The 13,896-nt window shown below is 39.6% G+C and overlaps 1 protein-coding gene across 2 annotated transcripts in view; it reads right to left on the minus strand.

Annotated features, from left to right (window-relative positions):
- The window catches only part of LOC139776041 (uncharacterized), a 35,510-nt gene that overhangs the window by 8,807 nt on the left and 12,807 nt on the right, over nt 1-13,896 (minus strand). Inside the window, exon 1 of one of the 2 annotated variants that reach the window (XM_071712462.1) lies at nt 8,002-8,167. The exons of the other annotated variant lie outside the window; for it this stretch is intronic. The gene's annotated coding sequence lies outside the window, so the exon portion shown is untranslated. Of the gene's footprint in view, nt 1-8,001; nt 8,168-13,896 lie in introns of those variants that run through there. 2 annotated transcript variants of the gene reach the window in all.

Raw genomic sequence — 13,896 nt, forward strand, 5'->3', positions numbered from 1 at the left:
AACATTAATGGAGCTTAATCGCGCTTAATTTTATATAACATTTACTCTGGTACATATTAAACGCACATTTCAGAGAAAGCAAGCAAAGCTTAGCTTAATCGAAAGCACATTCTTTTTTTATTTCCCAATTATAACTTCGAGGCTCGGGTTACATTGTTCTTCCTCCACGAGAAATTGCTTCTCGTAACATGAACAATTACGCGCCCGGCCTTTGATCTTTGATGACACGTATTTTAGCTTATTTCTGTCATTTGTCGCTGTGACTTATGTCCAGCCCTTATTTACCTCCCTTACGGGCAATTTACGTTGCGCAAGATATACCACGTTGCATCGTGAAATAGGTATCGCAGACGTTTTGTTGCCGCGGCGCGGCGCACCGCTGCGCGCATAAAGCATAATGAGGGGGCCGTTCGGGCCGTTAATATCGTTTACTATCAAAGTGTAAACGGATACCCTAAGCTGCGGATATATATGCCGGAATGGTACGAAGGTGCACGCGAGTAATGACGGGCTGTTAAGGAGGTAACATGACTTATTTATAAACCGATTCAGATAGGTCTACCATCTGTTGCTGATGCTGCTGTTGCCGCCGCTGCTGCTCCTGCTCCTGCTGTTGCTGCCACTTCGGGGAATGAAACCTAAACGAACTCGCAACCTCGGACGCATTCCAAGGACAACGTGCCCGGCGTATCTCGCGGTTTGTCGTGCAATTAACTCGCCCTCCGTCGATGGATATCTCGGCTGGCGAGAATCGACGTCGCTGAATTAACCGGCTTCCTTCTCTCTCTGTCTCTCTGTCCTCTCTCTTTCTTTCTCTCTCGCTTTCTGTCAAATGCGGCGCGGTGTCGAGAGAACATCGTTTATACGTCCAGTCTTCCATAATCTCAAACGTGCAAACACGTAAAACTGTTTATTGAATTATTGCACGTGTATTACGTTGCGAGGACACGTCGTGGCAAAATGCTAGTTTTAATCACGTCAAGTAATCCAGATTAAACGACGTAATTGGTCTTCCACTTCATTAGCCTTCGCGTCATAATTGCATACTTGTATTAGCACTATGCTGATATGACTTTGACTAACCGTCAAAGCGCTAACTCGATCTAAATGTAAATCAAACCTCGATGTCGCGCTTCCCGCGATTGCCAGCGTCTTGAAATGGTGGAAATTGGCGATAACGCTGTCTCCACGAAACATACGTCGTTAAGGGTTTATTAATATACGGATTATTATTATAAATAGTATATTTAATGTGTATCTCTAAGACATGTAGATAAGTAGAAGATATTCGCGCTAAGCCTTTGATTCATTTCTGTATCTTTGATCATTCATAAGAGGCTTTACCGACCGTATCCAAACACGCATATTATTACTACGCTTCGTGCACATTCGTTCGGAAGAAGATCTTAAAATCCGACAGAATAAATAAATAAAGTCAGTTGAGTAGATAATAATTGGCTCCTTGTAGATATGAGAAATCAAATTGAGACAACACGAGTCTAAATGCACAAATGTAAGCACTGCAGTGCGATAATACAATTACTCACTCTCTTTAATAGTTATTAATCGAATTTCTTACACTTCAAACGCTCAGTTGAAATCAATTTTGACTAAGGTTCTTTTCTTAGTCAACGATATAAAAAGTAAATTGATTTTCCTTCAATTAGAAACCGTTAAAGTCCGCACTTTTAGGCTCGTATTTTTTCGTTTTGATTCTTTTTGTGGTTCAAAATCCATTACGATTTGTACCGGTAACGTGAACAAAGAAACGCAGAATGGGAATATCGCGCGCATATTTTTTTATCGAGAGAACGTCTTTATCGCAGCCTTCGGAAGGACTTCGGAAAAAACTTACATAATGTGCACGGGCCGCATTAACCTTGTAATTATCGACAGTTATTATGCACCTTCTTCTTCTTCTTCTTCTTCTTCCTCTTTTACGAGATTGAAGATTTAACGGTTTTTACTGATTACAAAAATGACGAAGGACAAAGAATTTACTGGTCTGGGTACTGGTCGAACGCGCCGATAATCTAATTGTGGTTGAGCATCGCGCGCTCGGTATCATTATTAAGAATCACGCCAACCAGTTTTGACGAGATCACCCCGTTAAAGGTAATAAATCATTACTTGATTATCATTTACTGGAAAGATTGATGACACGATTGCAAGCCGCGGTATCAAGGCTTTTTATAGAACGACGAAAACATATAATTATGTACTTTATCGGTTTCTTTTGCATTACAAGAATGCTCTTTTTTTAATCAGTACATATAGCTCATCATCGATTTGCATAAATACCCTTAAAAAATTGTAAATGGCAAAACATCGTCGCGAATTAATTATAAATTCGAAATTTAATAAGGTCCAAAATATAATTACTTTTAGTTTTAGAGTTATAGCTTTGAATTATATTATATATGAATACTTTCTTCATTTCATTTCAAAGATAATTTTCTCATAATTTCTTCACTTCGAGTAAGCTCCATACGTGCGAAACGAAGACCGGCCTCGAATTAAACACGATTATTGGAATCCTTGACACGGTGACGCTTGTTAATCGCGTGGAACGCGTGTTTTAAGAAATAGTAATCCTCATAGTTAGCCTTGTCGCCAAACATTGCTGATAACGCCGTAATAGTAGAAAATTAGCAGAAAATGTATAAGCGTATATTTCCCGATCCTTGAGCCTTTATGTCCTTTGCGCGGTCGACGATCGATTTGATTCATCGCAATCATTTTTTATGGATAATGAAGGATAAGTGACGCGTGCGATTATTATTTTTTATTATTCAGAATACAGGCGGTGTCCGAGAAACATACCGATAACATTGCAAATCAGCAAATGTTTGTAACGAGAGATCAGCTCCGAAATTGTTAATAAATTGCATTAGCAAACATTGCATGGCTTGCTTTGGAAAATTTTCGAGACAATCCAGATTGCACCTTGCGGCGCGCGTTCGGATAGAATCAAAAGTTAATCGAGGTAGAAAACCTGTTACACCGTGACCAAGAAAAATAGTAACATCTCAGTCTGCGGACGATGGCGATGATGCGAGTACAGTGAACCTGAGCTGTTATGATAGCATGCGTACAGCGTAAGTGCAACCTTGCCGTTGAAAGTAGCAAGGTCGTTTCTTCTCCCGCCAATTCCACTTTTGCCCTCCCTGCCGAGGATGTATGATACTGGTGTACAGTGTACAGTGGCGTGGGAATGACGCGAGAAGTCATACAGAATCCGAGATGTCCGAGATAATTTGTAATTACTAGAAGATATATAATTAGAATATTACAAGAAATATACCTTTTACGCGTGGGGAAACGTGCTCTCAATATTTAAACACTTGTATAAAACAATAGTAATAGAGTTCAAATATGTAAATGATTATAATTAATTAAAGACTTTGAAAACCTACTTTTCCTCGTCACTTAGTTAGGATTCATTCCCGTTTATGTCAGTTACATTAAATACGTATTGTTATGAAAAATGATGTGAGTTGTTCTTCATGTCGGGATGTTTTATTATTCAGCCTTTCAGTTTATTATTCATGCAACCTTGCATTGTTCGATGAAATCTTAATAAGGTGAATTCCTCTCAAAATAGTTAGCGATAACTGCATTGTTTATTGTGGCATACTAATTATTACCTTGTATTATTACCATATACTTTATGGAGTACCTATTGTGTATAACTCAACACGTGAACGTATACGTACAGCAGAAAGATTTCACTCTTGAATGATTTTTTATCTGAGAGTCTTTGCTTGGAATGGAATTAAAATTAAAAAATTTGTAATTAATTAAATTCGTAATTAATTCGAATTTAATTTATATTTGTTTAAATGGTAGTTATATAATGCGATCTTTATAAAAATATAAAATATTTTTAAGTTGCATTATATATATTAAGAAAATTAATATAAATCTTTAGACGTGTGTATATAAGTCAATTATAACTCATAATTGGTATTACATATGGAAATGCTCTTCTTCCAAAGTGAGAAGTTTTCATCGCGGTTTTCGTCGCGAGTACAAAGTGCAATATAAACCCGACGCTGAATTAATGACGTATGACGTTACAAAAATTCCCATGACATCCGTCAGTGAGATTAAAGATTTCTTCGTAGTTAGCAACGTCATCCACAACGTCCCTTGTAGCGACGCGTCGCAATTAAAGGGGCGCCTGTAAATTGCACGCGCGAATCTTTTCTCGACCCCCTCGGCTTCTCTCCCATCCTCCTTACACGTCTCTCTGCGCCTTTTTTTCAATGTTCCCTTCATTTGCTACTATAATCACATGTAGGTATCCCGCAGATCTATCATTCGTCGTGCGTAAATCCGTCACTGACACCAGCCTCGCTAAGGTTCAAGGCTTTCTCGGTATATACACGCCGTATATATCTCTAGGAAAATGAGAAAGCTGCAGGTGTGAAGGCATAAGTGTAGGTATAAATAGAGCATAATTACGAAGCCGCGGTGAATCAATGGAATCGGCGTGCTCGCAGTAAGAACCTTGTTTGACACAATTAATGACCACAATGAGCTGTCGATGTAATGAGCACAGCGTAAAATTTATATTTCTTTAAACAGTAATTTTTTTAACACGACATGCTGTGCATGTAGATACACTGTTAAATTCGTACTGTCAAGTTATACCTAATTTTAGTCATTTTCAATTTGAATCATTCCTACAGATCGCCACTACTCCTACTCAATATGTCGTTAATTTAATTAAAACAATGTTAATTTGGTTCAACCAATGGAGTTAAAATAATAGTGTTTTATGTTAAAATAATAAATTTTGATACACATGGTAGTTAAAAAGAACAAAATGTTATTTAACAAGGTATTGGTTTATTTTTTTTTTCACGACTTAAAGAATTTCGTGGATTAATATCATTATGATTCGTATTGAATACAAATTGAATATAAATCAGCATGGATGATAATGCGGTGAGGAAAAAGATATTTTATCGAATATCTGTTTCTATACAGGGAATGTGATTTAAACATGTAATTGTCGCGAGTCCATTTCGGATTTTCCCTTAACCGGCAACTTTTTATCTTCCACTTCAGTTCAGAATGGTTGCTCAAGGCTAAACTTTCCGGAAGCATTGCACATTAAAATTAATGATGGAAACATTCCTCGTGTCATGTAACGAATAAAATATATTTGTGATTATATATGTTTTCTTTAGTAAAGATTGTTTTTTATAGGATTTACATGAGATTCTTTCTTGATATTGGATTTCTTATGACAATTTATAACTAATATAAGAACTATTTTTACATTGCATTAAATATTGAAGTAATTGTTAATTAATTATTTACTTTTATAATTCCGGAACTTGATTGTGAAAGGTGTATATCAGTCGACGTAATGTAGTAAGCTTTTTTATCATTAAAAGAAACGGAAAGCCTCATACTTGTATGAGTCGTTTGTTACCTCATATATACATATACAACATATTTGGTGTTTGTAACAAATCTTATATTGAAACTTTCTAAAGATATCTAATAGTTGTTCCTTTCGCATTTATTCTGATCATCGCTTAATATCTCATAGCAAAAATTTATTGTGCTTTATGCGCAATTTTCAATTTGCGCAGCGATAGTTAGGTAATGTGTCAGGACTGTCAGGATCCGCACGATGCACGTGCGGCGTTTCTTTATGGCGGCATCAGACCGAAAATCAATTTTGAGACCGGTATCGGTTAAGGCTGCTGCCGTCTATAGATTACGAAATACTGCACGGCTGTACATAATGCATTATGCGCCTGCGAGCGGGCCTGTTTACCTCTCGGCCGATCGGCTTCAATGCCAAGATCGAACGACGGATTTGATCGGCCGCGAGGCTCTCCGAGCCGATCTGGGCGTACGAAGCGCGGAATGTCGAGCCAAATACAGCAGCCGTTTCGGCCGTGACGCGAATTCGCGATCGAACGGGAAGGGGAATATTTCGGCAGCGGTCGTTTACATTGTGGGCATGTCACGAGCATTGTAAGACCCGCTTGTGACCGGGTGAAACAGTTACGTGACGACCAGCGTCGACTATCATATAACGATTACACGCGCGACATTGATCTTCGCTCCGATTTCAATTACATCACTAAATGTCAATAGTCATATTCTTGATATTATTTTTATAATTTTAGACTGCTTACGATATTTCGCGGTTAAGGAACAGGTGCAGGCGCAACAAATTGCGCTCGTCTTATTTATGTGCGCCACTTTGTCGTTTGCATCTGAATACGCTCGCGAACTTATTCAGAATGAACAATATGTGGAAGGTGTCGCTGAACAAAAAGGTTTCTTTTGATTAATTTACATACAGATGTCAGAACATGCGCGCTTAAGCGAGAAACTATAATTAGATGTTTTACACTACCATTGAAACTTTTTAAAATCGTACTGAAATGTAAAATGAATAAATTCGCAACACTAAGAAAATGTAATACGCAAAAATATGTAAACGCGTGCGTTGCATGTTCCATAATAAAATATTGGGAAAGCATAATTAGCGCGCATATAATAACATTAAACGTGTTTATTGTTTTATTGATTATATCGACCGTCGCTTTTGTAATAGGTCGTTCACTTCACGTTCTTTTTCCGTTCATCTATATTTTACAGCATTAAGATGTGACTGTACAAAATAAGAGTTGTACATTGTTAGATTCATAGTGTCAAATTAAAAATTATACTCACAATTTGAATCATTTTTAACCATTTCTATAAGTCACTACTGCTCGATATGTTAATTTAATTAAAACCATGTTAATTTAACTAAATCAATGGAGTTAAAATAATACTGTTTTGTGTCAAAATAATAAATTTCACATGGTAGTTAAAAATAACAAATATCTTAGTTTAAATTTCATCCTTTAATATTTAACAGTGTAAGAGCCTTAGTATGAAATATTCGTGTTTTAATTCTTCACGTGCATTATTAGACGATAAATATAATTTTACGATGGAAATTATTAGAAGGAGGGGGATTTATATTTAAATTGTTATTTGCTCTTCCTATTTATTATTACAATAAACGCAATCACATCGTCCAAGACGTAAAGTAGCGAGTGATCGTTATAAGTTAATAGTTTAATAAAAATGACTACATAGATAAGGATCGAAAATAAAATATTAATTTACGTCACGTATAAAACCGGTAATGAGGTACACATCGTAATAAACTATGAATGTACCTCTGACAATTTTTGTTGTACCTGATAACGTGTAATACTCGATTGAGCATTTGATTTCAACAACTGAATGAAAAGCGTTAAGAGGATTTCACGTTTTACGAGAATAAAACTGAGATGTCCATAAAGCATGTAGATTAGTAATGCCAAACACGATAATTACGCGCATTATCTCGGGATTTAAAAAAAGAATTACAAACATTTGGGCAACTTCACGCGTCGTTTGATTATCAATTATCGACTCCGACGCGGGGCCTTGGGGAACCGAGCTCCGTTATCTGATGCATTATAATCGCGGTGTATTTATGAGGCTGCTTAAATTTTCGGGCCAGTAACGCCTCGGACACCGAAATTTATGCTAATCACTTCCCTCCCTTCGTTAAAAATCCGCCAATCTATTTCCCAAGGAAGCGAAGAAATGCCCGACGATATTTCTACGAAGATTCAGAACTGCGGATAATAAATTATATCTGCGTTGATCACTCTTGATGATCTCGAAAACGTTCAGTTAAAACGGAATTCATTTTCTCTCATTTAAACACGAGGCTGTTTGTTAATTCGCCGGTACCGCAGTATCTCTTCCGCACATGTGCAACTCCCTAAAGATTAATCGATTTAATCACTTTTCGCTAACGAGCTACGTCTCCAACTTGCGCAAATTTTCCAAAAAGTACGCGTCTACGCTTTTCACATTTTAAATGTTTACAATTTAAAAGAAAAACGCGAAGGACGTGCGCCGAAAGCGCACGGATTTCCGTTCACTTTCGCAAACATGAAAAAGACAATAACGTGGACTCACATTTCGATGCATTCGGCAAAGAAATTCCGTCGTCTGTCAGTCTTTCGTCATCTCGCGAACTCTTCCGTTTCCTGGGGGGCCCCCCGTGGATCCCTCGTGGTCCTCGGGAACTCGCGTCGCAGCGTGAGTCGCAAACTTTTCAGTAACTATTCTGAAAATCGGTTGCTGATCGTGGCACGTTCCCGAGAGGGAGTAAGTCCTGAGGACGCGGATGGCTCCTACTTATAAAGACTTGGCCAAGACTTGGCTCTCCAATTGGCCTGCCCCGGTGTGCGTGGAGCACACCGGGCACGCGTGTGTGTGTACGTGCACAGTGCGAGGAAGGCATAGCGGCCGCGTGCAGGTGGTGGAAGGGGGCACAAACCGTGTCCCGATCGTTACACGCTCGATGTTACACATTACACCGGGGAGCCGCCGATGCCGTCCAGGAATTCGCGCCTCTTCACCGGGGAATGCGACACCGCGTCTCGCGTGCGTCCGTTGAATCGCATTTCTCGCATTCGAGCTAGTTACCGCCGCATAGAATTAGCAAGCGTTAAGCGCCTCGTGCGTAAGAACTCTCGCGTGAGAAACGAAATATAACGATTCGCGATTTCTCAATTATCTCCTTTTATAGCAAAAAAATGTCCCTCGACTCGTGAGTGAAGAATACGTGACTATGCTTTTCTCGTTTTCAGTTTTTTACATGATTTAAAAGAAAAACGTGAAGAATGTCTTCATCGCGTGTCCCCTTTGCAATTAATACATGTCAACGTTATTCCATACAAAAGTGTACTTTTTGTGGAGCAAGCCGAGCCTAACAGCATTTCTCGATTCTCGAGGACAGTCGGCAGTGGTATTTTTGTGTCTTACGCAGGGTAGCTATCGTTTAAGGAGTAAACTGCGGAGCAGGTTTCATTAATTCGTGCGCGAAGACATCCGATACTGATAGAAGTCGAGTTGAACGCACCCCAAGGCTCACGCGAAGGGGGGAACCGCCGTCGTCGTTGTCGCGGCATGCCGATCTCGTGAAAAACGGATACGAAAGCGAGTCGTAGACGCGGGCGCGTCGACGGGAAAGTAAAGCCAATGCGTTGCAGCATCCAGGATCGAGTTATGTAGACCGTCGCGATTCGCGATCCTTCTGTTTCTCGGCCTTGATCGCGCGCCGGGTGCATCTTCTGTGCCAACCCGCGCGCGCGCGTGCGTTTTTTCGCGCCACGTCGCGGCGCCGATACGGTTTTCCCTGCCGGATCGGCCCGTGGAACAGGTTCCCCCAGGTTTCCCCGCTATTTATATCAGCGGTAATGAATCTGATAGAAAGATTTTTTTTAAATAAGTTATCCGAGTAGCCGCGAGTCACGCAATGAATGAAAAGAGAGGATCAATGAAATTATTGAAGCATTCACCTAATTACCCAATCAACCATTATTAAAAAACGTCTTCGTACGTGTTACAGATACCTAATATAAATATAACAGAAAATAAAACGGTGAACCCAAAACTAAATGGAATATGTACGGAGATACAAGTTTGTAAATCTGACAAAATTTATCGTCAAATAAATTTAATTTTTAAACGAAAATATTTATTTCATTACATAAAATATTGCTTAAAGGTACATTCATTGTTGCTTTGATAAAATTCAGAATCAGAATATTAAATGAAACATTATGTTAATTCGTACGAATACTGAAGTTGTCAACAAGTGAGACCGATGCTCCAATAACGATCTTGTTCCACATTCTTTATCTGAGGAACGACGAATAAATGAAGAAGAAAAGCAGCATATTTTGCGGCTCCTTCCAATCCAGTGTTTACCAGGAGGATTTACGAAGAGCGCCTCGAATAATAAGAGACCGACATTACTATTTATGGGCTATGATTGGGCTATCGTGGTATGATTTTTTTTTTTCTATCAAGGTCAATCGTTTCAACTTAAATTACAGATGACGTCGATGACGGTCACTGCTCCGGCGCGGTTCGACGAACTTCGCGCGACAGGATGCTGCAAAAATTATAAGAATCGACTATGAAAACATGGGACGCGGACGAGAGTGTGAAAAAAAAAAAGATACGATAAAGACGAAAATGTTCGGACCCCGTGACGGACCCGAGGTCGCGATTATCAGCGATCATCAACGATTGTTCTTCGCATGCCGTACCTATATGCGAAGTCCCAAGTAACGAGGAATCCCGTGGGAACGTGGGACGACGCTCGCTCATTTATTTTCTATCTACGCCGTACAAAGATTCTCGAGGACAACTAGCAGCGGCAACGAGAAGCATTGAACTTTCCGGTTGCCGCAGCTTCCGCAGAGCCTCCAGCCTCGTCCCCGCGGTCCGGATAATCGATTTCCCTTATCATCTCCATTTAAAGTAAATGCAGATAAATCTTTTAATATTCTTCTTCTTGTTATAGATACCGGCTAACCAGTTTTTAAGTCGCGCTAGTTTGTTCCCACAATTTGCGTTAATATTTAGATTCTTTGATATCTTAAACAATTATAATTTTTCAACATCTTAAGTTATTTGACTCTCTCAGTAAATTTAAATAAAATAGTGAAATAGAGTTGAAGCGATATACTGTGAAAACAAATGAGAGCTTATTATTACAATAAATTATATTTTCCTTCAAATTTCTTTTTGTATTAAAACTTTATTATATTTGAACAGTCAATTTTTAATAGATATTAAAAATCCATATATTAGTACCGTTCGAACTGTTTTGAAGCTTAAACATTTCCGTCATACTTAAAATTACTGAAACTGTTTGTTCGCAGGATTTAATTGAATATTTTTCCCGAGCTGGCCTTGTAAAACACTACGAAACATCCTGCATGAAACGCTCGTTTTTTATACATATAATATTTCTCATAAAATATTCCACTTAATTATATATTTATTCTACCATGTATTTTATGCAACATTTGGATCTCGCTGTGCGTCACTTTTCAAAAACATGCTCTGCCACCTTCTGAAACTTACATTAAGGGGCAAACTGCCCTTGTACACACACGAACTAAACGTATGCACAGAAAGGGAGTACAATGGATCGTACTTCAAGGTACGCTCGCCATAAACGTTCCGAGGAAAAATCCCGGAGTCGTGGGTCCTTCGCCGGGACGTGCATGATCCCCGTGTCGTTGCAGATCCCCGAAGAAAGAAACGATCCATTCTACGGAGGAAGGACTCTGAATTAACGAGCCGCGGAATAAAGCACGGAAGTACCGGCCTGACCCATGAATTATTCGTTCATAAAGACAGACGCGCGATTCACCTGTCTCCAGGATTTTTATTTTGTTTAACGTAATAACGACGGCTAACACGAACGTTTGCACGCAACGGTGACTCCTCGCCACCATTCATTCATATTACTTTCCTTTCCGCGTTCGCAATTTCTCGATTTCAGGAAAATCCATCTTTATTTAGTTAAAAACTTGAATTTAAACAATTTACTTGCTTTACTCAAACTTAAAAAAGCAAGTATTGATAGATTATCGAATCAACACTTTATTGCAAATGAAGTTCGTTCAAGAAAAGTTGAGGATATTGGATGCTTTGCGATTATTATTAACTTTTTAAAAGAGTTAAAAAAAATTGACGAGCAAAATCTGCATTATAAAGCTCAGTGTTTACAGCTTTTCTTGAACGAACTTAATTTGCATGCTTGTAATTGCTGATAACGTGTTGATTCGACAATTTGTCAATGTTTAATCATCGTTTACGCTGCGTCGACGACTATGTAATCATTATATCTCGAAGGTAGTGATTTAAGTATACAATGACGCTCGCGTCATTAAGAAGACCAAAAGGGTTTAGCTCAGACACGCATATGTATTTAAAAGATGGACTATCCTGTCGACATGCGAACACATAGGCACGGGTAGAGGCCGATGATTTATGAGTTACGGAGATCTCAAGCCACCTTTAATATTCCAAGTATTTTCGCGTGCTTGTCTTATATATTTCTATATGATGTACAGTTATTAAGCACACGTACACACGCATACACATTCGCAATTGAATATATATAGTCGACGAGTTGTTCTTTTAATACAGTTCTTTATTTTGAAAATTTAATTCGCCCAACTCGCGCATCCTCGTCGAGTTAAGCTCGCAGATTATTATTTATTTTCGTACTGTGCAAAGAAACTCCGCAAAGACTGAAAAAAAAATACATTTGATCATAAAGCTAAAAATTCATGGAAAAAACATTTTCTGGTGAAAGCGATAAATAGTGGAGCAAAGCATTTTATTAAATTTACACTGTTAAATATTAAAGGATGAAATTTAAACCAATATCTTGAGTTAAACATTTTGTTATTTTTAACTACCATGTGTGTCAAAATGTATTATTTTAACGCAAAACAGTATTATTCTAACTCCATTGGTTTAGTTAAATTAAAATTGTTCTAGTTAAATTAACGACATAATGAGTAAAACCTATAGATATAGTTAAAAATGACACAAATTGAGTCTAATTTCACACCGTGATAATAAATTAAGATGTAAGATCATGGGATTATTTTCTATCCCTTTAATCATCATCCTTATCGAACGCCTTGAATGACAACGTAGCGACAGCAGGTTTGCTTCTTACAAAATCGGCAAAAAAGTGAAAAAAAAAAAAAAAGAAGACGAGAGGATACGTCGTCACACACGCAACGACGAAGCGTCATAAAGATCGCTCCGTTTCTCTCGCGGTTTTTTTCGCCGAACGTCGATGTCACGGACGAGGAAGAAAAAAAAAGAAGAGGAGGAGAAGAAAGCAAGAAGAGGAGCGTAGCCGAGCGGTTGGAAGGCTTCGGGTACACCGGGTACCTTAGCGGCTTATAAATAACCGGCGCGCCTCCTTCGCGTCCCTTCGCGCACTTTTCTCTGCCCCCTCCCCCCTCCCCCCGCCGCCGCCGCCGCCCTTCCGCGCGCGCAATGCGCGCGTACCCCACCGTCGCGCGGGTTTTTGCGTTCAGGGACCCCGTAATTCAGGTTCCCCCGCACGTACGCCGTGCGCGCAACGCGAGGGTAATTAACGTCGGTGTTGAGAAAACCGCCGTGACCGCCGTCGCCGCCGCGCCGGTTTTGTCCGGCACAAAAAGGAGCACCGAGAATTTCGGATGTTGATTCTCCGAGTCGGTTTTTACGGGGCACAGCGACACGTTGTTCAACATATACCGCGCGCCCGTGCGCAAGCGTAACCGCATTACTGATGCACGGCGATACGAAAAGTGTTTCTTGGTACCGCGAAAAAACGAAGGGAGACGCGCGGGGTCCGTAACTCTCCCCCCGGATCGACCGGACCGGCCGGTAGTTACGGACCGCACGAATTCATTAGGGCGATGATTATTTACTGCCGCGCGGCGGAGGGGGGCCGAGAAGACGCATCTCTCTAATCTCCCGAAGGCCCGAAGCTCTCATTAGAAAAATCTATCACTTGTCAAATAATTATACATTGAGCGCGTGTATCTCTTTTATTCTTTGTAGATTCGATCTGTTGAGTTAGTAGTTCGGGCGTTTATAGATTGTGCGATAGGGAGAGGACCGAATAATTATATAAGAGATGAAAATCGGAAATATGAGATCCGCGATTAAAAAAAGGGAGTTAATAAATAAAATTTTTAAACCATAAATACAGCTGCAAATATATTTTTACGAGGTACTCTAAATTCGCCACCTCAGTGACTCGATATGCAAATGATAACGTGGAATCGGGCGCTACAATATTTTGTGGACAACGGACCGCTAATCGGTATTTTCGGGAGGACCACACCGTGGGTATACACGGTGGTAATAATATAACTCATCCCGTTTAAAGTGTCGCCTATCACGCCTGTGACTGGTTTACCGCTATTTAACACGATATCGATCATCTTCGAGAGGAGATCAATTTAAAGGGGGGCCGGGAGCGAAAAAGGG

This window comes from Temnothorax nylanderi, unplaced genomic scaffold, assembly GCF_030848795.1.
Source record: "Temnothorax nylanderi isolate EJ_2023f unplaced genomic scaffold, tnyl_v1.0 TNYL_tig0110_pilon, whole genome shotgun sequence".
Taxonomy (NCBI): domain Eukaryota; kingdom Metazoa; phylum Arthropoda; class Insecta; order Hymenoptera; family Formicidae; genus Temnothorax; species Temnothorax nylanderi.